The 26,490-nt window shown below is 40.7% G+C and overlaps 1 protein-coding gene across 4 annotated transcripts in view; it reads left to right on the forward strand.

Annotated features, from left to right (window-relative positions):
* Nucleotides 1-26,490, forward strand: part of LOC101347192 (guanine nucleotide-binding protein G(q) subunit alpha) — a 341,585-nt gene that overhangs the window by 77,064 nt on the left and 238,031 nt on the right. The window lies entirely within an intron of this gene.

A 26,490-nucleotide genomic window follows, 5' to 3' on the forward strand; every position in this document is an offset into this window, starting at 1 on the left:
TTAATGGCATTGGATTGTGGCTGACCCAGTGACATCTTGTCTAAGAAATGATGACCCAGTTAAAAAACACATCCCCGACATTAGCAAATAATATAAATTGGTTGCTAAGAAAATGCATGTGTCAGTATTCTGTTTTGTCAGTTCCATAATCTCCAAAACCTGTTGCAGTCAAGTCGACTCCAACTCATAGCAACTCAATAGGACAGAGCAGAGCTGCCCTATAGGATCTCCAAGAAGCAGCCGGTAGATTCGAACTGCCAACCTTTTGGTAAGCAGCCAAACTCTTAACCACTATGCCACCAGGGCTCCCTTAATTTTCCATGTTAGTGAATAGACCAAAGCAATCCAAAATACTGCACACAATCTGAAAGTCATTTATTGTTGTTTTAGCAGTGTATTTTATGGCTTGAGGGTATACATGTATTTTTCTAATTATATTTTATTTGGTCAATTGTTAAAGCTAATGTTTATTCTCTTTATATTGACAGTAGGCTGCTGTGGGGAAAGCAGCTCATAACTGACCATGGAAAAAGTAGGCAGATACAGAGTTTAAATTCTGCTCCTTAAAGGCACCGTGAAAAATAAATAACAGCCAGCATTTACTGAAAATTTACTACATCCCAGGCTTAATACAGTAATTGTAATTTTAACCCTTCCGCCAACCTTATCAGTTAATAGCTACTCTACTATTCCTGTTACAAAGGTGTGGAAACTGATACTTAGAAATTTAAGTGATTTCCCCACATTGCCTTTATAGAGGCATAAACTAATAATATAGTGTTCAATTTAATAAGAACATGCCTGCCATTTAAGATGGGGCTTTTCTTTAGGACACTGCATGACCTAAGATGCCACGGGATTGAGATATTACTTCAGCAAGATGGCCAACACATTTAGGTGGCACCAAGCGCATGCCTAAGCTCCTGCCCTCGCTCATTCTGATTGGACTTCGCCACAGAGCTCCCACAGTTGGCTTCCTCCAGCAGGGGCAAGGACATAAGTCTGTTCCTCATTCATCATCTCATGTGAGGAGCCAACCTAACGCCGTATTAAATAAGATGTGCTCCTTGATGCCTGTAACATCCTCCTCACCTCTTCAGCTTGCAGCTGTCTGACCTTTCCTTCGCTCAAGTTGCTCATGAAATCCCATTGCCTGTGTGAATCTGACCTAGTTGAAAAAGAACAAGCAAATTCCCCATGCTGTCTCCACCCCCTGCTATGTGAGCCTTCACCCCTCACTAATTGCTTACCACGCAATAGTGGGTCTGCCCCTTCCTGTATGTAGTCCTGAATGGTTGTATAATGCATGCCCCAGGGACATGGACTCTTATCTGCTGTGGACATTATTATTATTTTCTTTTTACACTGCCAGCATTTCTATCATCCTGTCCCAGCGATACTGCGGTTAACCTGTAAAGTGAGGCTGCTTTATCAACTGTCATCCTCATTCAAAGTACTGCCTCAGAATATTTTCATATGTGGGTATAAGTGATACTCATGCTTTTCCCTGTGCCTGGAAGGCCACCTGGGTCACTTAGAAAAGGCCTATTCCTATTTCAAAACCCAGAATAAACGATGCCACCTCCAAGTATGACTCTTTGTATCAATTTCTAGTTCCATTCAAATTTCTCTCATGTAATTTAGGTGTTAGGTGACTCTCTCACCTGCTTTCTTTGAGGAAGAGACTGTGTCCCTGGGGTCCGGCAGTATGCACAAGGGACTCTCATTAAAAGCTGAATCCAGTTGAATTGTGTCCCCCAAAAAAGATAGGTTGAAGTCCTAACCCCCTGTACCTATGAATGTGACCTTAATTGGAAATGAGGTCTTTGAAGTTGGGTCAGTTAAGTTATCATGAGGTCATACTGGAGTAGGGTGGATCCTAATCCAGAATGACTGGTGTCCTCTAAAGGAGAAAAGGCACAGACACACAGACACAGAAGGAAGATGGCCATGTGATGACCATAGATTGGAGTTGTGTTGCCACAAGCCAAGGATCTCCCAGGGCTACCATAAGCTGGAAGGGCAAGACAATCTTCCCCGAGAGCCTTTGGAAAGAGCATGGCCCTGCTGATGCATTGTGTCAGAATTCTAGCCTTCAAAACTGTGAGATGAGAAGTTTCTGTGTTTCACGCACCCAGTTTGTGGTACTTTTGTTAGGGCAGCTCTAGGATACTAATACAATCCCTTCATTTTTTTTTTAACCAAATGTTGTCTTTTCCATTTTTTATTATTAACTAGTAGTAACAACAATATGGGTATTGAACATTTTCTATTTACCAGACCTTGTTCTAAAGTACTTTATATGTATTAACTAATTTGACCTTCTCAATAACCTTACAGAAGTTAGTGTTATTATTTTACACAGAAATCTATCTAGGATCTTAAACTTACTAGACCAGAAATGGAAGCAAAAATGTATAGCCCCCAAAGACATAGGGAATTTGAAGGCAACCACTAGAGAAAAAAAAATTCTCGATTCCTATGCCCCTGTCACGATCCTGTCACATACAGGTTTCCCCTGCTATCCAGAAGTAGAACGTTCCTAGGAAACCTTCATAAGCTGAAATAGCATAAAGCGAAGAAGGAATTACCATTAATTTATACGGGAAAAATTTTTGAGCACTCTCAGACCCAAAAAATAACCTACCAAATCATTGTAGGCTTTTCTGATACCTTAGGACACATCTTGTAATAGACGCGCAAAATAAATTGAGATAAAGCACAGATGCTCACGGACACAGTTCAAAGCTATGGCTGCTTGATACTGAGATGCTGAGTGTAGTTCTGGGAGAAGGAGCTTGACACCAGTCTCACTGCTTGGGGTGTGCACTGCCTGTTCAATGGCTTGCTGCAAAAGAAACACTGAACGCTATTTCTGCTTTTCACCTTTTCTCGTAAAAGCGAAAATCGTCTTCGGATTTCTTTTGGTTAGCAAAACTGGTACTAACGTAGGTCTTTCATAAAAGTGAGGTGGTGTAAAGCGAACTTTCAGAAAGCGAGGGGATACCTGTACTGCAAAGACCTGGTTTCTATCGTCCTATCCTCGGAGTGCAGGAAGATGTAGGAAAATGGCTTGTAACTCTTACAGTTCTCTGGAAGTTCTCTTATAGTTTTCTAGAAGGTGTTAGCAGCAGTGCTGTGCTTCCTCAGTCTTTAGGAGGATCCTTCCTTGTCTCTCCCAGGTTCTGGTACCCCCAGGCCTTCCTTAACTTGTGGCAGCACAAGTCCAGTCTCTGCCTCGTGTTCCCATGGCTGTCTTCCCTCTGTGTCTGTGTCCTTGTGTCTCTTCTCATTTTATCAAAGGACACCAGTCGTACTGGATTAAGGGTCTCTCCAACTCCAGTACGACCTCATTTTACTTAACTAATTACATCTACAATGACCCTATTTCTAAATAAGGTCACATTCTGAGGTTCTGAGAAGAACATGAATGGGGAGGGGCACTATCCAACCCACCAGTCTCTCCACGGGAGAAAAGACCTGGCGATCTGCTGATCTGCCCTTGTAAAGATTACAGCTATGGGGCAGTTCTACTCTGTCCTGTAGGGTCACTAACACACATAAAAACAGCAACACTATCCAACCCAGTACAGGGATCAAAAAAGTTTGACACGAGACACTATTTATCATGGATATATCCTATTCACAGACCCACTAAAGGTATCTGAGAAACCACCATGGCAGGGATTGATATCAGAAGAGGTGATAATGGTTTTGAACAATCTAAATCTAAATCTAAAAACAATCTAATGTAAGATCTAAATCTAAAGCAAGAGAGTCTATTGAAAATGGTAGGCAAAGTTATTGCTAGAGAACTCTCCCTTTAAATCCTGCAAATCTAAAGTTTAGATTTAATGTCCCTATAAATTTAAAGTTTTATATGCATAAAAATATTTTAGATTACTCCATAAAACTCATCTGGTAAGTGACGTAGGCAAATTAAATACATTTTAATCTTTTCATATTTATACTAGTTCAACTTTTAATGGATTGATTTAAGCTTTTTGAGAATTACTGAGCAAAATTCTTGAACTGTTCACCAAATTTTGCATCAATATAACTTTACTTTTGCTGTTGTTGCTGTGTGCCATTGAGTTGATTTCAACTCACAGCAAACCCCATGTGACAGAGTAGAACTGCCCTATAGAATTTTCTAGGCTATAATCTTTACGGGAGCAGATTGCCAGGTCATTTCTCTTGCAGAGCTACTGGATGGTTACTTTTGGTTAGCAGCTAAGCACTTAACTGTTGCACCACCATTATTACTTAATTTTGCTTTGCCTGAGTACAAAGAATAACATTATATGTAAAAAGTAATTAAATACAGTTACACAGCTTTCCTTTTTTTCTTTCACTTTAGCAAGGACTGAAGATTCTAGAAAGCCTCCCTCCCCCGACTTTTACCTTGTTTGGACATTCTCAGTGGCACTAGTGTAAAGTGTGTCAGGTCTGCATCTTAAACTATTTCAGGCTCTTTCTCTGGCCAGCTATTACTCCGTGGTTATGCAGTAGAGACCTGGTTTAGCAGAAATCGTGATGTAGTCAGGAACAAATTTAATGAAAATAAGCATGTTATCTAGAGTGCTAGCATGGCGTTTTATCAGGTCACTACTCTTGCCTTTGGAAACCCTGGTGGCATAGTGGTTAAGTGCTACGGTTGCTAACCAAAAGGTTGACAGTTCGAATCTACCAGGCGCTTCTTGGAAACTCTATGGGGCAGTTCTACTCTGTCCTGTAGGGTTGCTATGAGTCGGAATCAACTCGACGGCAACGGGTTTGGTACTCTTGCCTTCCTCAGAAGGGTTCTGTTACTATGCTGGTGGTTGACACAGGAATGACCAGTGACATTTTGTCAGCTTAATAACTTTGTGCCATTAGCAGGTATGTGGACTTAATCTGGTCTCTGAACAGCTGTGGCCTTAGTTTATATGTCTGCGATAAATGAGAGGCTTGAGGTAGAGGATCTTGAAGGTCCTTTCCAGCTTTGGGATTCTAATTTTGTGTCCCTTTAGCTCTAGTGTTATTTGAAATATGATGAGCTTTCTTGAGTACTTGTCTGAGTTAATTAGGAAATTCTGAGGCATCAGGAAGTGTGGTATGCTCAACCATGTTATTCAGCCTAACTCTTGATATCATTCTCTTGTTTTATCAAGTACACTTCTGAAATACAAGTCTACAAATTCTAGTGGTATCTGTTTTTCTGCTCCTTTTGGCACACTGTGGTGGCAATGTGGGCAGACTGACAATGCATTTGACACAATTTTCTGTTCTTTGACACGTACTGAATGAAAGGAAGAAGACTTCCCATTAACTGGAATTCTGTAAACACCATTTTGCATGAGGCTAAGCTGAACAAATTAGGAAGAAAAGAGACAAAATATTCTTGAAAGGATGGAAGTCCAGTTGTGGTGCCTCTTTGAATGAAATCCAGCTGGCTCCTGTCTGTGATGACATTACCATTTCGTGTTATCAAGCTCCAGCAAAGGATGGAACTGGACTTTTCAAGATCATGTGATAAACTAAGTTGATAAGGAAATGAAATAATTTTCATTATGGAGATTCAGAGAGGAGCCCTGGTGGCGCAGTGGTTAAGAGCTGGCTGCTAACCAAAATGTCAGCAGTTTGAATCCACCAGCTGCTCCTTGGAAGCCCTTTGGGACCGTTCTACTCCATCCTATAGGGTCGCTATGAGTTGGAATTGACTGGATGGCAGCAACGGGTTTGAGGTTTTTTTTTTTTTGTTTAGATTTAAAGACATCTTAAACCTTTTCTGCAACCAGTTGCTGTCAAGTTGATTTCGACTCATGATAACCCCATGTGTGTCAGAGTAGAACTGTGCTCCATAAGGTTTTCAGTGCCTGATTTTTAGGAAGTAAATCACCAGGCCTTTCTTTTGAGGTGCCTCTGGGTGGACGTGAACCTCCGACCTTTTGGTTAGCAGCTGAGCATGTTAACTGGTTGCGCCACTGTTGCACCCTGGACTCATTTTATGCCACTTAATTAAGAGGGATACAAAATATTTGTGAGCAGATTTGTTATTCTTGATAGGAATACAGAATTAAACAAGTGTTTGTGACACTGAATAAAGATAACAGTTTAATAGGTTCTTTCTTTAACAGTTAATATGTATTGAGGGGAAGATAAATTCCAAAGGCCAAATTGGGTGTTAAGTGAAGGTGTGTGCGGGCAGCTGGCATTAGGCTGGGTGGCCAGGGCAGAGTGTATTGTAATTGTTACTTGGTTCTGTCTCATTCCCAGCCAGCTGTATTCAATTTACTGCCTTAGTTTTGATAGCTACAACATTTTTATCTGTTTAAACACAGGCAGGTTAAATACTGTAAGAGGGTTACCTTACTTAACAAAGCAGTCACAAATGAACTCTCTGTTTGTATTTTGTTTTTGTTTTAAGAAAGAAAAGAAGCCCTAGTGCTGGGTTTGGGTGTTCAGGAATTCCCTGCATGGTATCACCTGCTGGGAGACCTTTCCCAGCCCTTAGTGCTGTTTCTAATTCCCTCCCATCCCTCTGAGACATGTACTTTGCAAGGCCAACCTACATTAGATTCAGTTCTGGGACAGGTCAAAAGGGCCACTTCTCCATACAGTTTTCTAGTCCAGTTTACACCAACCTTTGGGTGTTGCCTTAAAAACACTGAGTTATTTTCAAAGACTGGAAGTCATTGTCTTTGTATTATGAACATGGAAATAACAATAAACATCCAGAGATGATTCTGTTGGGAGACCCGTAAGCCCTTTGCCGTTGAGTTGATTCCAACTCATGGTGACCCCATGTGTTTCAGAGTTGAACTGCACATAGGGTTTTCAATGGCTGTGATCTTTACGGAGGTAATCACCAGGCCTTTCTTCTGTGGTTTTGCTGGGTGAATTTGAACTACCAGTCTTTAGATTAGTAGTCAAGCGCTTATCTCTTTATGCCACCCTTTGTTGAGAGATAGCAGGGAATAATTAGGGGTTTCTTGCATATTGATGCACATCAGAATCATCTCAAGAATATATGAAAATATACCCGCATCATCCCCTTCTAGGGATGAGTCTTGTTGGAACCACATTTCAGATTAGCTGGTGGTGACTCTAAGGAGCCTGGTGGTGCAGTGGTTCAGCGCTTGGCTGCTAACTTGAAAGGTCAGCAGTTTGAACCCACCAGCTGCTCTGTGGGAGAAAGATGTGGCAGTCTGCTTCCTTAAAGATCACAAGCTGGGGAAACACTATGGGGCAGTTCTAGTCTGTCCTGTAGGGTTGTTATGAGTTGGAATCGACTCGACGGCCATGGGTTTGGTTTTTTTGGGCCTCTTGGGAGTGCTATGACTTCTCTAACCTCCCAGAGCTCAGTTTCCACACCTCCAAATTGTTAGCAATGATTTCTGTCTGGTAGACCTAACTGAGATAATATACGCTCAGAGGGAACTCAAAATGATACAGCTAGTTACTGGAGTGTATTATTTTGTCCATTAATATAATTTAAAATCAATACTTTATGTTTACTCAAACCTCACTATAGTGAATTACAGAGCAGAATTGCTCATTTTGATAGCATTCTTGAAAATACACTTAATATTTCTCTGCCTTCCCCGGAAGTATTTTTCATGTTTTTTTCAGTCTCATTTGTGTCTTTTGATATGAGTTACTAGCATGAAACCTGATATTTTGTTTTTGTTTATTATTTCTTAATGAGCCTCTTAGATATTTACCTATGAATTATTAACCAGTGATACAAGGAGCAAAACAAACTGTCGGGATTAGTAGTCAAATGACATATGTCTGATTTAGCACGGTAAATAGAATTTGGAAGAAACTATATGAAGTAAAGCATGATGGCTATTTTATAGCTATTTTATATTGAAGTTTGATAAATATTCTTAAAGAATAACTTGATAAGCTAAATATGAGCTCATAATTTAAATTTTCTACAACTGTTAATTTTTCTTCATTTAGGGTCCTAAGTGAATCATTTGAAAATCATATCCTTAGCTTGCTTTCACCTAGTTGCTGTGGTCATTAAGATCCGTGGGTGGTGTAAACAGTTTTCACTCAAAAACTAACCCAAAGGTTGATGGTTCAAATCCAGCCGGCAGCACTGTGGAAAAAAGGCCTGGCAATTTACTTCCGTAAATATTACAGGCAAGAAAACCGTATGAAGCAGTTCTACTCTGTAACACATGGGGTTGCCAATGAGTTGAAATCAACTTGACAGCAATGGATTTCCTCATTTATTACACCAAGACCCTGTTTATTGATAGACTTAGGAGTTAACAGTTTCTACCTGTAATTTTCTACCCTTACATCTTTCTAGCCATGAGAACATTGTAATGATTATTCTTATGCATACATCTTTTTACAGCAGTTAACTGGTTCCTTTATAAAAAGTGTTTATTTAGGGAAAAGTAAATGTAATACATGTATATGGTAAAATATTTCAAACAGCACAGAGATGGAGAAAATGAAAAGCAAAAGCCTCTCTTCCTTTTCTCCCTAGAGCTAAACACTTCTAAACATTTTCTTGTTTGTTCGTATGGACTTTTTTTGTTTTTAATACACAAGAAGGCAGATAATCAAATAACCAAGAAGTGTAATGGGTGGGCAGTAGGGTGCAGAAATGAGCCTGGGAGGGTAGCTATATGCCTTATCTGGGAAGGCTTGCTGGAGCAAATGGCTGCTGGTGTGGATTTCGGTGATGGGCCATACATATATTATAATGTGCTTTCCTGAGTCAGATAGCACAGCCACGGAGGCAAGGAAAGAAATCAAGAAAGAGTCAGCGTAGAGAAGTCAACAGGTTTCACCTACTACAGATAGGGAATGAGGTAGTTTCCTAAAATGGAAAATTCCCTTTGTAGGGAGTTGAGAACCTGATGACCAGTTTAGGGCTGACCAACTCACGGATCTGAGCTTAATGCATTCGCTTATAGTTGCCTACAGAAGGCAAAGTTTCAGGAACAGAACCTCATGAGAACATTGCAATGTATATTTTAAACCAGATATGATGAGGTTTTTTTTAATAAGGAAGAAGCCAGGATGAATAGAAAGCTACATCTGCAAGAAATAAAGTACAAGAAGAAGCCATTGGGGTGGAGGTTGATTCAGATGGGCTAAGACTTGGCCACATGAAGCCGGAATCTTTTATGAGAGTAGTTTCTTTCAGGGGTTCACGACAAAAACCAGATTGTAAGGAATTCAAGAGGGAATTGGAGAACAGAATTCTGAACCATGGTGTAGCTTTCTTTGCATTTGAATATGAAAAAAGATATAGAAAATGTGGAAGAACTTTCTGCCCACAAGAAGAATTTACATGCAGGTCTCTTATTTGTCTTCAAAAATACAATAAAGCTCCCAGCTATGATGGACCGGGTATAATATTCACAGGTGATTCGAATGCCCGTTCAGATTTGAGAAGCACTGCTCTAAACCACTGTGCCATGAGAACTTCATAGTGTAATGGGGGAAGGACATGAGCATTTAAACAATTATAACCCAGTGCAGCACATAAAAACTCCCTGGCCCTCTGACATTTAGGTAAAACTTAGCCTGAACGTCAGTTTAGTGTTTCAGGCATTTCAGATCCCTTCCTATACATTCTCAAGTCCCAAACCTTAGTCTCTTGTCCTTTTACTGTGCATGTACACACGCACGCATATGTACACATACACACGCGTACCTAGTCACACTTAGCATTTTGTGAGGTTTAGTAACTCACAGAAGATACATGGATGACACTGGCACAGAGCAGAGTCACATCTCATGCTCGTGGCTTTTTGCTACCTGTAATCGCTTCGTACACATAAAGAAAAGAAAAATCCTCACAACTGGACCAGTAAGCAACATCATGATAAACAGAGAAAAGATTGAAGTTGTCAAGGATTTCATTTTACTTGGATCCACAATAAATGCCCATGGAAGCAGCAGTCAAGAAATCAAACAACGTATTCCATTGGGCAAATCTGCTGTAAAAGACCTCTTTTAAGTGTTTAGAAGCAAAGATGTCACTTTGAGGACTAAGGTGCACCTGACCCAAGCCATGGTATTTTCAGTCACTTTATGTGCATGTGAAAGCTGGATGATGAATAATGAAGACTGAAGAAATAACTGATGCCTTTGAGTTATGGTGTTGGCGAAGATTATTGAATATTGGACTGTCAGAGAACTAACAAATTGGTCTTAGAAGAAATACAGCCAGAATGCTCCTTAGAAGCCAACATGGCAAGACTTCATCTCATGTACTTGGGGCATGTCATCAGGAGGGACCAGTCCCTGGAGAAGGACATCATGCTTGGTAAGGTGGAGGGTCAGTGAAAAAGAAGACCCTCAATGAGATGGATTGACACAGTGGATGCAACGATGAGCTCAAACATGGAAAGATCGTGAAGACGGCGCAGAACTGGACAGTGTTTTGTTCTGTTGAACGTAGGGTCGCTATAAGTCGGAACTGACTCAGCAGCATCTAACAACAACAGTGGGCCCTCCCCAGAGTCTGTGCTCCATGACAGGTGTAGCCCAGCCCCCTGGTTCCACTCCTGGGCTCATGGAAATAACCCTTAAATGTTGGTCCTAAGTCCCTTCCCCAGCCCTTCTAATTCCAGTAAATAAATCTCTTTTCTGTTACATAAGTAATTATAATCCAAATGTAATCACATAATAGATATGGAAGGAGCAGCCAGTTGGCCTCAGGGAAGTTGGTTGATTTAAAGGACAAGAATGAGGGGGATGTTAGCCAGGAGAAGGGCATGTGGGGAAAAAGGAATAGGATGTACAAAAGCTTGGAGGCCTGAAGGAGCGTGGCTTCTTCATGGGGAGGAGCGAGGTACAACCTGGAGCAGGGCAAGCATGTGGGGTAGAGATGGGAGAGGTGGCTATGTTGTGAATAGCTTTATTTACCATAATAGTTAGAGAACTTTACTAATTTGGCAGGCACTGTGCTAAGTGCTTTGTATGCATTTCATCTGCAAAAGCTCTTTGAGATAGGCATCGTCTCCATTTTGCATATGAGGAAACTGAGGTGAGCAATTAGATAGCATGCCCAAAGCCACACAGCTAGTACTATTCCCTTTATCTGTCTGACCTGGGATTTTAATCACTGTGCCTCCTAATGTGTTACCAGCCATCTATTCAGCAAGTAATTTAAAAAGTCATAATCAATATACCATTAATGCTTAAAACGAACACAAAAAAACCAAACCAGTTGCTTTCCAGTCAGCTCCGACTCATGGTGACTCCGTGTGTGTCCGAGTAGAACTGTGCTCCTTAGGTTTTACAGTGGTTGATTTTTTTGGAAGTGGATTGCCCAGCCTTTCTTCTGAGACACCTTTGGGTGGACTTGAACCTCCAGCCTCTCAGTTAGCCGCCAAGCACTTAACCATTTACACCATCCAGGGACTACGTAAAACGAACACAGTTAACACTAACAGAGAGCTGGTTTTATTCTGCATCATCTATTGCCCTGGTGGTTTTTCCACCAGTTCAGGAGTGAAGCAAGTGGGCTCTGGGTTGGTATGCCCAAGGTTTGAACGCAGGCTTGGGTTTAAGGTACTTGTTTGCACCCTAACATTACCTGTCTTTGATGAGGTTTCCTTTGCCTAGATATTTTTGGGGCTTCCTTAAAATGTGGGATCTTAAAAAGAAAACACATGATTCGTAGAGATAGCTGGAAAAGAAGCTTGTTCTGTTTATTCTAAATCCTATATTGACCAAGGAGTCCCTGGGTGGTGCAAACTATTAGCACGCACGATTGATAACTGAAAGTTTGGAGGTTTGAGTCCACCCAGAGGTGCCTTGGTAGAAAGGCCTAGTGATCTACTTCCGAAAGATCAGCCACTGAAAACCCTATGGAGCACACTTCTACTCAGAGTAGAAGTGGGTCAACCATGAGTCGGAGTCGATAGCAACTGGTTTACTGACATGGGGGTTAGTTAGCCTGCTCTTGTGGTTGCTGGTGTGATATATATTTTAAGAGAAAATTTTCTTTTGTCAACAGGCAGATTAGTAATAAGGATATTTTCTTTACCTTGAAACTCTCTTTTCTCTAGGCACATCAGAATTAATAAAGATTTTCTGCCTTCCTTAGTTTCAGCTGCTTCTCCCTTCATGCAGTATCAACAAGCAGCATGGTTGTTATTCAGTAATTGGTGATATTACCACTCCCTGTTTGCTCCTCTCTCCTCTGCATCGACAGGAGCCCTGTTGGCACAGTGGTTAAGCACTCAGCTGCTAACCGAAAGGTTGGCGATTCGAACCCACCCAGCAACTCCGTGAGAGAAAGACCTGGCAATCTACTCCTGTAGAAATGACAGCCAAGAAAACCCTCTGGGGCAGTTCTCTTCTGTCACATGGGGTCCCTGTGAGTTGAAACCGACTCCATGGCACTTAACAACAGCAACAACCTCTTCATCAGTTAACTTTCCTTCCAATATTTTGTTGTTTCAACTGCTGCAGGATTCCTAACCCTTCTTCGGCTCAGACAACAGCAAAGCATGCTAATGTTTTCTGTTGGGGACTGAGAAATGTATGCAATTCAGGAAGGTGTGGTAACCATAGAAGTGGTGGGAAAATTAGTCAGAGGGTGTAAACTTGGGCAGGTCACTTATTTTCGGTAGACCTCAGTTTCCTCATTTATAAACAAGGAGTTGGGTCCTTTACATGAGGCCTTTAAGGATCCTTTAGATGAGGTCTAAAGTTCATGTACTACTTCTTGTGAGATTTCATCACCCGTTCTTGGCTGTCTTTCTGTTTGGTATGTTTTAACACTCCTGTAAACTTAAGTATAATACCTATTTTTCCCATTTACAGTTTATTAACAGCTTTAGTGAATTGTGAGTGACAGTTTAATTAGATCATCCATGTATAATTAGGGCAACCATTTTTTTTTCCCTTAAGAGGATGTATTAATATTTTTCATTCCCGAACATGCAGCTTACCTCTAACCTAGGTTATTAAGCATTTTCCAAAGTAGGAAGGGTTTTTTATCTTCTTAATAAGCACAAAGATCATCTTACTCTTTCTTGAAAAGCCACATGCATACAATATGGAGGGCAGTTTTGGCTTAGATTTTTCATGTAATCATAACCCAGACAAATGTGACCTAAGGCAGGAAATTTAGTTTAGTGGTAACAAGGCAGTGTGGAATTTAAGAAAATCTGTTTCGCGTTTACTACTTATTTTCTTACTTTTTGAGTAAAGCAAGTTTACATCCATTTCATATCTGTTTTCAGTGCTAAGCTTTCAAAGCTGGCAAGTAAATTTTCATTAAAGTGTTCTTATCTCTTTTGTGAAGGTGCCACATTAAACACATAAAAGAAAATCAGGCTTATCTGATGAATGGTACCCAATTAATAGCCCCAAAATCATTTGTATTCGGCTTTGCAGTGTGTTTTTGTACTTACCGTTGAGTATGGGTGTGCCTGATATTCTGGGAATTTCCAATACTTCTAACAAATAGGGAAGTCCCGCTGTGAAGACAGACTAAGAAGAAACTGGAAAGTTGACAGATTTGTGTTCTTCAGCTGCCTGGAGCTGTCTGTGCTGGGCTGAGGGACCCTCAACCTTCTGTGGTGGAGCCTCCCCCTTTTCCTCTGCCATCTTTTGGTTTATGTCCTCTCAGGAACTGGATGGAGCCCTGGTGGTGCAGTGGGTAAGCACCCACCTGCTAGCTGGAAGGTCGACAGTTCAAACTCACCAGCCATTCCACGGGAGAAGGTGTGGCAGTCTGCTTGCGTAAAAGATTACAGCCTTGGAAACCTTATGGGACAATTCCACTCTGTCCTAAAGGGTTGCTATGAGTCAGGATCGACTAGACAGCAATGAGTTTTAGGAACTGGATGCATAATAAAGTATTTAGACTTTGAACACCTGAATTCCTCAGGTGTCCTTGTCACACCCGTCATGAGCAGGTAATCATAGTATGTCATATTATGTTTATTGATTAATCCCACACTGGACAAGCTAAGTTGGTGTCAAAATAACAGACCAGGTTTCTCCTGGTACTGCAAGGAGAGAGAGAGATTGGAGCAGGGCCTCAGTTGAAGAGACGACAGTTAACTTGGGTTATGTAAGGGACCTTGTGAAGCTCCATTTGCCCCCAAACGTCTTCCCCGCTGGCCTGACCAGAACGGGCCCCAGGGTTTCTGCATGTAAAGTCTATGGAGGGAAGATGGAGAGGGGAAGAGGAATGATTTGGTGTCTGGGCTAAATAGGGTAGATAGGGTGAGGCAGCCTCATGGCACATGGAGGACAGTGAGCCTCGGGAGAATGTTTTAGGAGACAACCTGTGTGTTAAACACAGCTTCATAAAACAGCGTCTGTTGTTGTGTGCCGTTGCGTCGATCCAACTCATAGCAACTCCATGTGACAGAGTAGACCTGCCCTGTAGAGTTTTCTAGGCTGTATGCTTTAAGGAAGCAGATCGCTAGATCTTTCTCCCACAGAGCCACTGAGTGGGTTTGAACCGCCTGCCTTTTGTTTAGCAGCCAAGCACTTAACCATTGTGCCACCAGGGCTCCTTAAACAGCCTGTACCAGTGATATATTTGGCTTTTGAATGAACTTAGAAAGAAAGGGAATGGAGCCAGATTATCTTGTATGACTGAAGATTTGTAAACCCTATTAGAATAATTCTAAAATACTATTTATTATTTTGATTTTTGATTATAAAAGTAATATATATTCAGTGAAACAAATTCAGAAAATACAGAAAAGAATTAAAGTGTCACTAGTATTGCTACCAACCAGATATTGTATTGTTAATATTATGTGTATATTGTGTATGCATAAACAGCTATATTTGTTCATACTGCCTGCTTTCCCTCTAATATATGATGATGAACATATTTGCTCATATTAAATATTATTCTAAAACATTATTTCTGATCGTTGCCTAGTATGATAAGAGATAGTTTTAAACTAAGTAATTAGTCACTCCTATGACAGTAGTGGAGCCGTGGCGGTGCAGTGGTTAAGACCTATGGCTGCTAACCAAAAGGTTGACAGGTTAAATCCACCAGCCACTCCCTGGAAACCCTGTGGGGCAGTTCTTCTCTGTCTTGTAGGATAGCCATGAGTTAGAACTGACTTGACAGCAATGGGTTTGGTTTTTTGGTTTATGATGATAGTATTTGAATTTTTTCCCCCCAGTTTGCATAGTAGGAAAAATCAAGCTTCAGTTAAGGGTGGCCTCATATGAGCATGGGAAGAGCCCTGGTGGCACAGTGGTTAAGCACTCGGCTGCTAACCAAAAGGTTAGCAGTTCAAACCCACCAGCTACTCTGTGGGAAGGAGATGTGGCAGTCTGCTTCCGTAAAGATTTACAGCCTTGGAAACCCTATGAGGCAGTTCTACTCTGTCCTGTAGAATCACCGTGAGTTGGAATCTATTTGATGGCAATGGGTTTTTAGGTATATGAACATGGAAACCTGGTGTTAGAGATTTATATGATGTTAGAAATACATGGCACTTAGGAGCATATGTAGTCTGATTCTTACTGTTTATATGAGGGAAGTTGGCCCACGTTACTTGTGTGACTTGCTCAAAGTCAAACATTTTAATGGCAGAGAGGGACAAGAACTCCTGATGTTCTTTGCCATCATATCATATCATATCATATTTAATGGACGTATCGTATTTGTCCTTTTCTCAAGACACATCGAACGTATGACAACATAGAGTTAACATCTCTGAGGGTCTTTTGTAGTTTGTAGCTTGGCTTTAAGATGATCTTGCAGCTCAGATTTGCCTCACGAACCAAAACCTGTAAAGAGAGCCCTTTCTGTGGGTCTTCAGGTTAGAATCTTCAGATGTATGTTAGTTTGAAAGCTTTCGAGATCACAAATGGGTTTTATAATGCTGTTTGCCGTCGGAGGTTATTAGCCTTGTGTGCTTACTGGAACTAGTGGAAGTACTGAAAAAAAAACCAAAATCCGTTGCCGTCGAATCGATTCCGACTCATAGTGACCCTATGGGAAAGAGTAGAGCTGCCCTGCAGGGTTTCCAGGGAGCGACGGGTGGATTCCACTGCTGAGCTCTTAACCACTGTGCCACCAGGGCTACATTGGAAGTCTACTGATGTTTTATTTCTATAAGTATTGTTCCTATCCATTAAAAAAAAAAGTCATCACTCTTCAAGCATTATGTGCTACTGTGTTAGACACTTGAAATGTCTTTATCTCAGCAGTCATGTGTTCCAGCCCTTTCCTTGATACGCTGGTAGAACCGAGACCCAGCTAGGCAAATTGACTTGGTCGCAGTTGTATAATCAGCTGCTTAGTGATTGGGTCCAAATTCATCAGATTCCTGGGATTTGCAAAGAGTACTTAAGAATGTCACTTAAACTTAATAAATGCTCAGTAAAGAGATTTATAAAATCGAAAAAAAAAATACTGTTTGTATTCTCACAATCTGAAGGCAGTTATCGATAGCATTTTGGTATATTTCTTTTCATTGTTTTTTATTTATTTTTGAAAATTTTGTATGCATGGATTTTTTTTTTAATAAAATAATTAAAGATCAACCCTTTTCCCTTCACCCTTCACTGTGTTCAAGGTCCTGAGATCAATGGCTATTAGTAATATATTTAGTGGGGATCGATTAGTTTCCTACATTTTGGTGAGTTTCCCAGGAAACCTATTGAGAATGCCCTATTATTTTTTTTCTTCCTTTGATTAGAGCAGGAGTTGATGAAGTGAGGGTTAAGGTTGTAATCTCGCATGCCAGCTCACTTTTTATTCCATCCAGCCAACCATTTTGCAAATGCATCATGATATTCATGAAGCGGAGTGATGGATTGCTGCAGAAAAAACACGAACAAACGAACAAGAAAAACAACTCAACTCAAAGTACACCTTCTGCAAAGCACATGTTTGGTGGGCCAGTGGTAGTGTCTTATATATGGCTGGCTGGCTGGCTGACTTACTAACTAGAAAAACAGCTCAACTCAAAGTACCTGTTCAGTGGGCCAGTGGTAGTGTTGTACTTGTGACCCACCAGTACAATCATTTTTTTTATATAATACTTGACCACTCTTTAAGTCTTTTTCATGTATTTTATCTCATTTTTATCCTCAGAAGACTGGGTCTTAGGGAAGTCCAAGTAGAGCCCTAAGCCACAGCATCTTTAGCATCTTCTGACTTAAAGACACATGCTCTTTCAGTTCTTTCACAGTGTTACATTTGTGATGTGAAGTCCTTTGGAAGGAGGTGGGATGTACTCTTTAACAACTTTTTTGTTGTGCTTTAGGTGAAAGTTTACAGCTCAAGTTAATTTCGCATTCAAAAATTTATACACATATTGTTTTATGACATTGGTTGCAATCCCCACAATGTGATAACACCCTCCCGCATTCCACCCCGGGTTCCCTGTGTCCGTTTGACCAGTTCCTGTCCCTTCCTGCCTTCTCATCCTGCTTTTGGACAGGAGCTGCCCGTTTGGTCTCGTATATGGATGTGCTCTTTAACAACTTTAGCAGCTTTTTCTTTTTATAAAATACTATCTGTTCAGTTGGTTACGACGGGGAATTACAAGTTAGCAAAAAGAAGAAAAAAAAAAGGAAAAGTTACTCATTTTCCTACTCACCAGTGGTCTATTTTTAACACTTTATTTTAAATCTTTCTATCCTACTGTTTTCTATGCGTATGTGTATACATATGTATTTTAAGAAGCGGTATAATATTTACATATGGATTCGTAATCTACTTTTTCCATTTAGCAATATATCACGAAGGTTTTTATATTTGATGAAATGTAACAAAATATAATTTTTCATGGCTGCATGGCCTCCCATCATATGGATGGACCATCATTACCCATTGCCTATTGTAGATGTTAATTGTTTGACATTTTAGCCAAATTATGGGATACATATCCTGTTGATCATATTTGTACCAACCAGTTGTTGTCAAGTCGATTCAGACTCATGGCAGCCCCTTGTGTTTCAGAGTGGAACTGTCCTCCATTGGGTTTTCATGGCTATGACGTTTTGGAAGCAGATAGCTAGGCCTTGCTTCCAGAGTGCCTCTAGGTGGGTTCTGACTGCTGTTCTTTTGGTTAGTAGCCCAGCGCTTAACCATTTGTGCCACCAAGGGACTCCTAATATTTGTACAAGTCATAATTATTTCTTTAGGAAAAGTCCCTAAGAGCAGAATCACTGGGGTAGGAGTATATGTGACATTTTGAAGACATGATCGCTATTGCTGAATTTCCTCAACAACTATAGCTGTTTGCATTTTCCCCATTGGTTTATGGAATGCTATTTTTTCCCTAGATTTCTGAATCCAGAGTATGATCATTTGCAAACAATCTTTCCTAATTTAATAAATGAGAAATATTATGTCATTTCCATTTGTATTTATAATTATTTTAATACTAGTGAGGCTAAATTATGTTATAATTGATTAAATTCCTTAAATGATTACCCATTTTTTTAATTGGGAGATTTTTCTTTTTTAAAAATATAATTTGCAAATGTTTCAAATATATTTTTGCTATTAACCCTTTGCTGTATCTTTTGCAAATATTTTCTCCCAGTGTGTTAGATCTTGTCATGCATTGTTTATTATAGGAGTTCATATACTTTTTAGACTTGCTTCCACTGCATGAGCTGACACAAAGGTAACTTATAAGATCTCCCATTTCCGTGGAACTATGTTAATTGTTGGAGCCCTGGTGGCGCAGTGCTTAAGAGCTACATCTGCTAACCCAAAAATCAGCAGTTCGAATCCACCAGCCACTCCTTGGAGCCTTATGGGGCAGTTCTACTCTGTCCTGTAGGGTCACTGTGAGTCAGAAAAGGTGACAACGGGTTTGTTTGTTTTTTATCTTAATAGTTAATGTTCTTGTTGTTGTTAGGTGCCATCAAGTCGGTTCTGACTCATAGTGACCCTGTGTGCAACAGAACGAAACACTGCCCGATCCTGCACCATCCTCACAATTGTTGTTATGTTTGAGCCCATTGTAGCCACTTCATAAAATAGCCTGACCAATCATCTGGTATGGAATTAGGCCTTTCATTTAGGCATTCCCTAAAAAAAACAACACAGACAATCTGATGAGAACCACTTTCCATATTTTCTCATAAGTGCAAGACAGTGAAGGCCCCAGCCCAGGGTCTGGGGGTTACATCTCTAGCTCTTGACTCTGTAACATGCATCCTAAGGGATATTGGGACTAGGCATTAGCCCTGATACTCATTTTTATTCCAGGTCCTATATCCTTCACCTTTATGTAGTTTGTCTTCAGCTTTTTAATGCTCTCTATAACCCCTCCATTCCAGGATACCAATAATAGGATGACCATATGCCCCAGTATGTCTAGGACTGCTGTGGTTTATGCATGTTGTCCAATCTTAATTTTAATAGCACCTCTTTCACTCTCAAAAATTACCTCTTTGGGGATGATGTATGGTCACCCTAGTCTTTAAGTATTAGGACATCAGTGAGTAACTAATCAGAATTTCTTCTTCGATTTGGTTAAAAAAAAACTTAAAAAAATCAGACTCGACACATGGTCTTATGTTCTTAATATGCGAAAGAAGTCAGTGGTCACGTCTTGAAATACCCAAAATCCAAAAACCCGTTGCCATCAAGTTGGTTCCCATTCATAGCAACTTGATAGGACAGAGTAGAACCTACCCTTTCTCCTGCGGAGCAGCTGGCGGGTTTGAAACACTGACCTTTCCATTAACAGCCGAATGCTTAACCACTGCCCCACCAGGGCTCCTTGTTGAAATACCTAGCACGTTATAATTGTAAAATATTATCTTTATGCCGTTATATATTAGATTCTGAAGAGTTACTAATTCTAGTTGGACAGAATAATTACTTACTTTAAATTTAAGTTGAAATTGAAGTTCCAGAATAATTTTTCCCCTTAGCTGATTTTCTGTTATGGCTAATGATTTGTGGTTTGGAATTTTGTCCTTCTAATTTCTATCAGCAATTTAGATTATTGGTTTCTGGGGATGAATTGGAAGAGAAATTAAACTAAAACCAAACCCATTGCCATTGAGTCAGTTCTGACCCATAGCAACCCAGTAGGATAGAGTAGAACTGTTCCCATAGTGTTTTCAAGGCTGTAAATCTTTATGGAAGCAGACTGCCACATTTTTCTCCGTTGGAGCTACTGGTGGGTTCAAACCACCAACCTTTCAGGTTCCAAACCTAAACCAAACCTGTTGCCGTCCAGTTGATTCCGACTCACAGGGACCCTATAGAACAGAGTAGAACTGCCCCATAGGGTTTCCAAGGAGCGGCTGGTGGATTCGAGCTGCCAGCCTTTTGGTTAGCAGCCTTGCTCTTAACCACTGTGCCACCAGGGCTTCCCTTTCAGGTTAGGAGGGTCATATGTAATATTTGGAATTACTCATACTTTACACTTCCCCAACAGTGTTCAAATTTATTTATAAGACCTAACAGTCAGCAATAGTTTGGAACATCAGCTGTACTCTTTGAAAATCTTCTGTTAACTTTAGTGAATATAAATGAACTTTCAATAAAGTGACTGAAATATTCATGGAGAGGTTTAAAGAAACATGTTCAGTTCTTTGTGATTCTAATCAAACTGAAGGCACATGGCCCAAGCCTGGCTTGTGTGCATTAGTGTAATTTGGAAATTTACTTTTAGCCCACTGGAGCTTCTGACGTGAGTGCAGTGGACGTTGCCATAAATGCTGGATACACATGTTCAGCATTTCTAGAGATAAATCTCCCTCACCCCTCATTCCTTATACTCTATTAGGGAGGCATAGGGACATGCCTGATAACAGGAGCAACTGCAGGAAGGAGGCAAGTGGCACTGTCAGGCACCGTTTGTACCCTTGTCTCTCCCAGAGTAGCCTAGGCAGGCATGCACTTCCAGACCTCAGCTAGGCTGCCCTCCCCTTTTGCATGCAGCTGTTTGCATGTAGAGGGATGGCGAGCCAGCTCAGTCTCATCTCTGGTCTTCACTGAGCTTTCCATTGCATCTTGAAGCCTTCTTGCTTCAATGTATGTCAGAAGATGCTTTATCTCCTGCTGTGAACATTCAGTTGTGCATATCTTGCATCATTTCCATCCACAGCTTGAGGAAGATGGTTTCTAGAGCTACAATTCCATGCTCTGGAAATTTTCTAGCCTAATATACCTAAAAGTGGCTCATTAGCTTCACTCATACTTTACCCATACTTTATAGAATTCCCACAGCACCTGTTATAGTACAATACCAGCAATAATTACTGGTTTAGTCACTATCAGCAATAATGTTTATTAGGAATGTGTTCAGGAGAAGTTCCTCCACCTCCATATGCTCAATTTGTGTTATGTGTGTGTGTATGTATAAGATACAGAATATTCTCGTAGTTGTTCCATTTAATATGTAGTATTTTTAGGCTTTAAAAAAATTTAAATGAGGATACATTTTGAGTGAGTATGTTTGGGAAAGCCACAGGTAGACAAGAAGATAAGCAAGTCATTATTCTAGCATGAGCATTAGGCTAAAGCTTTTGGGTTTTGAGCACTTGTCCCTGCCCCAACTGTCTCTCTGTCTGTGTCTTTCTGCGTGACTGTGTGTGTACGCTTGTGCATGCAAAGTTTTACGAATGACTGGAAATATATCTTTGGGAATGCCATTCCACTTAACAAGGACTAGTGATTGAATGCTTCCCTTTTTTTATTTGTTCGTTTTAATAATTTGCATTCACTTGATTTAATTTCTGTCAACTTCTTTATTGGTTCGAGTAAGCAGGCACAGTCTGTGTGATGCATAGCTCTCATTAGATGCCTTAATGATTTTCTGCTTCTTTCACGATGAAATGTGTAGAGATAAGATTGCACACAAAGCAGTTGGTTCCCTGTCATTTTGTTTTTTCTCAAACTACTTTTATGCAACTTCAGATGTTATACTTACATATTAATGGGTCAGTTTATGAGAAATCGTGTCCCAGTATATAAACTATAATTTGGATACCGTTTGTTGGGTGATGAGACCTAAAACCAAGACCCATTCCAAGAGCCGTACATTGTCTTGGATTATGATGTCTCTTCCCCTTTAACTCTAAATTTTGTTTCTTTCAACAGTTCCATGGGTCATGGAGCAAGATGAGAGGCTTAATTTATGTTAAGAGGGTAATTGGTTTCACTTCCTTTTTTATCAGTCAAATGGTAGAAAGTCATCATAATGTGAGCCTTACTAAACATTAATACAATGCGTTAATGTGCTTTTCTCTAATTGTACTTCCTCAAGGAGCAAATCTGGTTGTAAGACTGACCTTTCGTATTTCCTGCCCACTGGTTACACATTTCTAGGTGTGAATCCCTGTAAGCAAATCAAGAAGGTGTATTTCCGTGTGCAACTTACTTAAGAGCAAGAAAAAGGTACTTTTCATTTATTTGAGGCTCAGGTTGACCATTGCTGTTTCTGAAAAACCTGAAAAATGCGTACCTGTTACTGCCATTGGCTTGGATGTTGGAGAAACATATGGCCATTAGGCAAAATAAATTAGAGGACAAAATTTAAATTAACAAAGCAAATCATAGGGTAGCTCTTTAACTGGCTAAAGAAATTGTCTTGACATCAATGGGTGGTGCCAGATGTTGCCCCCTCTCTTGGATTGCACATGTGAATGGACAAGAGGTGTCATTGGCGCGCTTTGGAGGAATTCAAATAGAAAAGAGCATGTGCCTGTCTTCAGAGTTCCCTGAATATTGAACACAAAGGGACCACTTCCTTCCCCTCACGCCCCAGTGGTAAATGATCCTTCTTTTTAAAAAGCTGAATCTTAAAAATTATTTTTGTTATATGCTGCCAGGGGAAGTGAGAGCCTAGATGATTTCCTAATGCGTTTCTCCATGGCATAGTTGTTGAATCCTCCCAAATTAGCTGTTTGGGAATGATTAGTTTCCAGAATCCTTGCTGGGTAGTATTAGTGCTAATAATGAGACCCCCCAACAGGTACTATGATTTTTATTCAAAATCAGCATTTTCCCCCAAGAAAAAGATTTTACAATGTGAACAATGCATAGACTTGGCTTGCTTCTGTGTGTGTGTGTGTGAATCATGCTCTTTCTCTTCCTTTAAGAAAAGGGAAACATTTCTCTAAGTTTAGTTTTTCATTTTAACTAAATCTCAGATGCTACATAAACAATGGACTTCTAAAAGTCCCTGCTAGGTCAATACCCACACCACAGGAGCAGACTCAGTAACATTGTTTTCCGTAACACATTGTATCTGCCAGATCCTTTCATAGTTCTACGGTTTACTAAACCCAAAACCAAACCCATTGCCATCGAGTCCATTCCGACTCATAGTGACCCTGAAGGACAGAGTAGAACTGCCCTGTAGGTTTCCCAAAGCTGCAGATCTTTATGGAAGCAGATTGCCACATCCTTCTCCCATGGTGAGGCTGGTGGGTTTGAACGCTGACCTTTCAGATAGCAGTCAAGTGTTTAACCACTGCGCCACCATGACTCCAAAGTAGAGGGTCAACAAAACACAGGAAGATCCTCACGAGATGGAATGACACAGTGAGTGGCTGCAGCAAAGGGCTCAAACATAGCAACGATTGTGAGGATGGCACAGGACCATTATGTTCTGTTGTATGTAAGGTTGCTGTGAGTTGGAACCGACTTGATGGCACCTAACAACAACAAAGGCGGTCTTGGAACAAGTCCTTCTTGGTATTCTCAGTGCCATTATTTGAAATATTGTCATTATTTCAAAGTGATATTATCTCAAAATCAAGCAGTGTTCTGCAGCCTGACTACCTGTGCGTTTTGTGAGGCATCCTAGATCTTTGGTTTTCGTAACTGGAGCAGTACTTGCTCCTTGCCGCTAGTGCTTTAATTCCCCTACCTCACAAGATAATTAATTTCAGAGGCTCAGAGTGAAGGGCCACATGAGTACAAGAAAAAAAAATCTTGACATATTCACCTTGAAAGAAGACTGCTATAGTTTTTAGTTAACTTATTTGCATTAATATTTTAACACATAGTAAATAAGAGGTAAAGTGGGATTTTTTGGCTTCGTGAGAAGTATAATTAATGGCTTTAAATGCTGCACAGTGACATACAGAGAAGGACAGGACAGGCAGTCCCCAGATTACGAACGAGATCCATGCCTGTGTCTTTAAGTTGAGTTTGTAGGTAAGTCGGAACAGGTGTATACAGTTCTTATTTAGTCTCACTTTAACGTCAGAATCGACTCGACTGCAACAGGTTTGGTTTATTTTTGGTTTTAATGCAAAAGGAGCCCTGCTGGTGCAGTGGTTAAGGTGCTCGGCTGCTAACTGAAAGGTCAGTGGTTCGAACCCTCCAGTCTGTGTGGCAGTCTGCTTCTGTAAAGATATACAGCCTTGGAAACCCTATGGGGCAGTTCTGCTCTGTCCTGTAGTGTCACTGTGAGTCGGAATAGACTCAAGGGCAGTGGGTTTAGTGCAAGAAAAGGCTTGAAGCCCCTGCAATGATTTAAAAGCTACACACGCAGCAAGTGAAGGTGATTGTGATGAAGAGTTTGTTGCGAGTAGCAGTTGGTTCAGTCATTTCAAAATGAGGGCAAATTTAACTGCCTATAATCGTAAAATCCAAAACTGGAGGGAACCTCTGAGGTTATCCAGGCCAGTTCCCTCATCTTCAGTGCTCAGAGGCCCAGCGACCACGTGGGGACCTTTGTCCCCCGTGCAGTGGGGCAGGGAAGGACCCCTGATTCAGCTGGTGTTCTTTCTACCCCACACACCTGCCTGCAGATGGTCTCTTGACAAATATGAAATTAGATGAAAAATGGCATTTCGGATCTGTCTTGGGTGGCCTTGTCCTTGGCTACAGTTTAATTTTTTGCCCTCATTTAGTGAGGGCCACTGGGCCATTGTATCCTGAGGAAATATCTACTGATTTAATGAGGACCTCCGAGTGATTTTCAAAAGTGGATCTCGTCATTTTCCACCCACTGCGTTCTTAAGTATGCAGTTTGCTTATCTGTGACCTGAAGATTCTGGATTGTATACATTCTGAGTTTTTTATTTCCTGAAATAATCAGCGTGAAAAAATTCTTCGGGTGGCTATTTAGTCAGAAGGGTTCCCGCTTCTTAATAATTTGTTATTATGACTTGGTATTTTTATGATATCATCATGCATTCCAAATAAAGTTCAGCGAAGTCCCACTTTTCTCCAAAGAAGTGTGCATGTAGCAGTATCTAAATATAGCAATGTCTAAGTATAAATGAATGAATTTATATGTGTGTGTGTGTGCATGAGTGTGTAGCTGAGAAACCAAAATGTTTCATGTCTTTCTCCATAAGCAGACTTATAGGAAGTGAAATTATAACCCAGGTTTTTCAGTCTGCTCTGACTCATCCATTCTTACAAGGGCCTTGGTCATGCTTTGTGTCTTTGCAATTGTTTGCTCCACATCACTGCAGTGAACTTTAAAGGTATGCAAAATGTGCTTTTTAATGGAATGAATAAGCATCTCAAATGGAATGTACCTGACTCTCCCTAAACCTTTTCCTTTTCTAGTTTCTCTAACTTCCGTCTACCTTGTTACTCAAATGAAAAATCAACGAGTATCCTTATGCCATCTCTTCCCTTATCACCCACGTCTCATCCGTCTCCAGAATATATCTTGAATCATTCCACTTCTCCCTATCACAACTCCTGCCACCACTGTCATCTTTTGCTTGGATTACTGGAATACCCTACTAAAATTTCCTTATAATACATTCTTTATTTAGCATAAATCAAACCATGTCACTTTCCTGGTTAAAACCCTGCAAAGCTATTTAGTTCACTTAGAATAAAATCTAAAGCCTTTCCCACAGTACAGTGCTCTGTCTGGCCCAGCCTCGGTCTCACATGATCGGCTGCCTCCCTCCCTGTCACCTGCTATGCCTCGGCCAGCATAGTCTAGCCCTCTTGTTGTAACCTCCAGCATTCTGGCCAACGTTGTTCCCACCTTGGCCTCTACACCAGCCAGTCCACTTCCTGGAATACTGTTTTAATTTTCTTGTGGCTGTGTCTTGAATATTTGCTTAAATGTACCTTCTTAGAAACGCTCTCACTGACATCCCAAGTTAAAGCAGCTGCTAGGCTACTCTGTATTTCATTATCCTTCCTTAATACTTTAGTAGGTAGCAGCATCTCCATCTGATATTTTATTATTCATCTATCTATCCATCTACCAGGGTTCAGTGGTAGAATTCTCACCTTCCAAGTGGGAGACCCGGGTTCAATTTCTGGCCAGTGTTCCTCATGCATAGCTGCCTCCTGTCCATCAGTGGAGGTTGTTGCTGTGATGCTGATTGTTCAGAAGTAGACCGGCAGGCCTTTTATTTTCTTCTTCTTCTTCTGTTTTTGTTGGATTCTTTTTTTTTTTCCCCATACACAAATTCATACATACATTGTTACATGACCCTAATTGCTCTCCCTATACTGGGACAGCACACTCTTCCTTTCCACCCCTGATTCCCCATGTCCATTCAACCAGCTCCTAACCCTCTCTGCCTTCCCATCTCACCTCCGGACAGAAGCTGCCC

The sequence above is a fragment of the Trichechus manatus genome, unplaced genomic scaffold, assembly GCF_000243295.1.
Source record: "Trichechus manatus latirostris isolate Lorelei unplaced genomic scaffold, TriManLat1.0 scaffold00107, whole genome shotgun sequence".
In the NCBI taxonomy this organism is placed as follows: domain Eukaryota; kingdom Metazoa; phylum Chordata; class Mammalia; order Sirenia; family Trichechidae; genus Trichechus; species Trichechus manatus.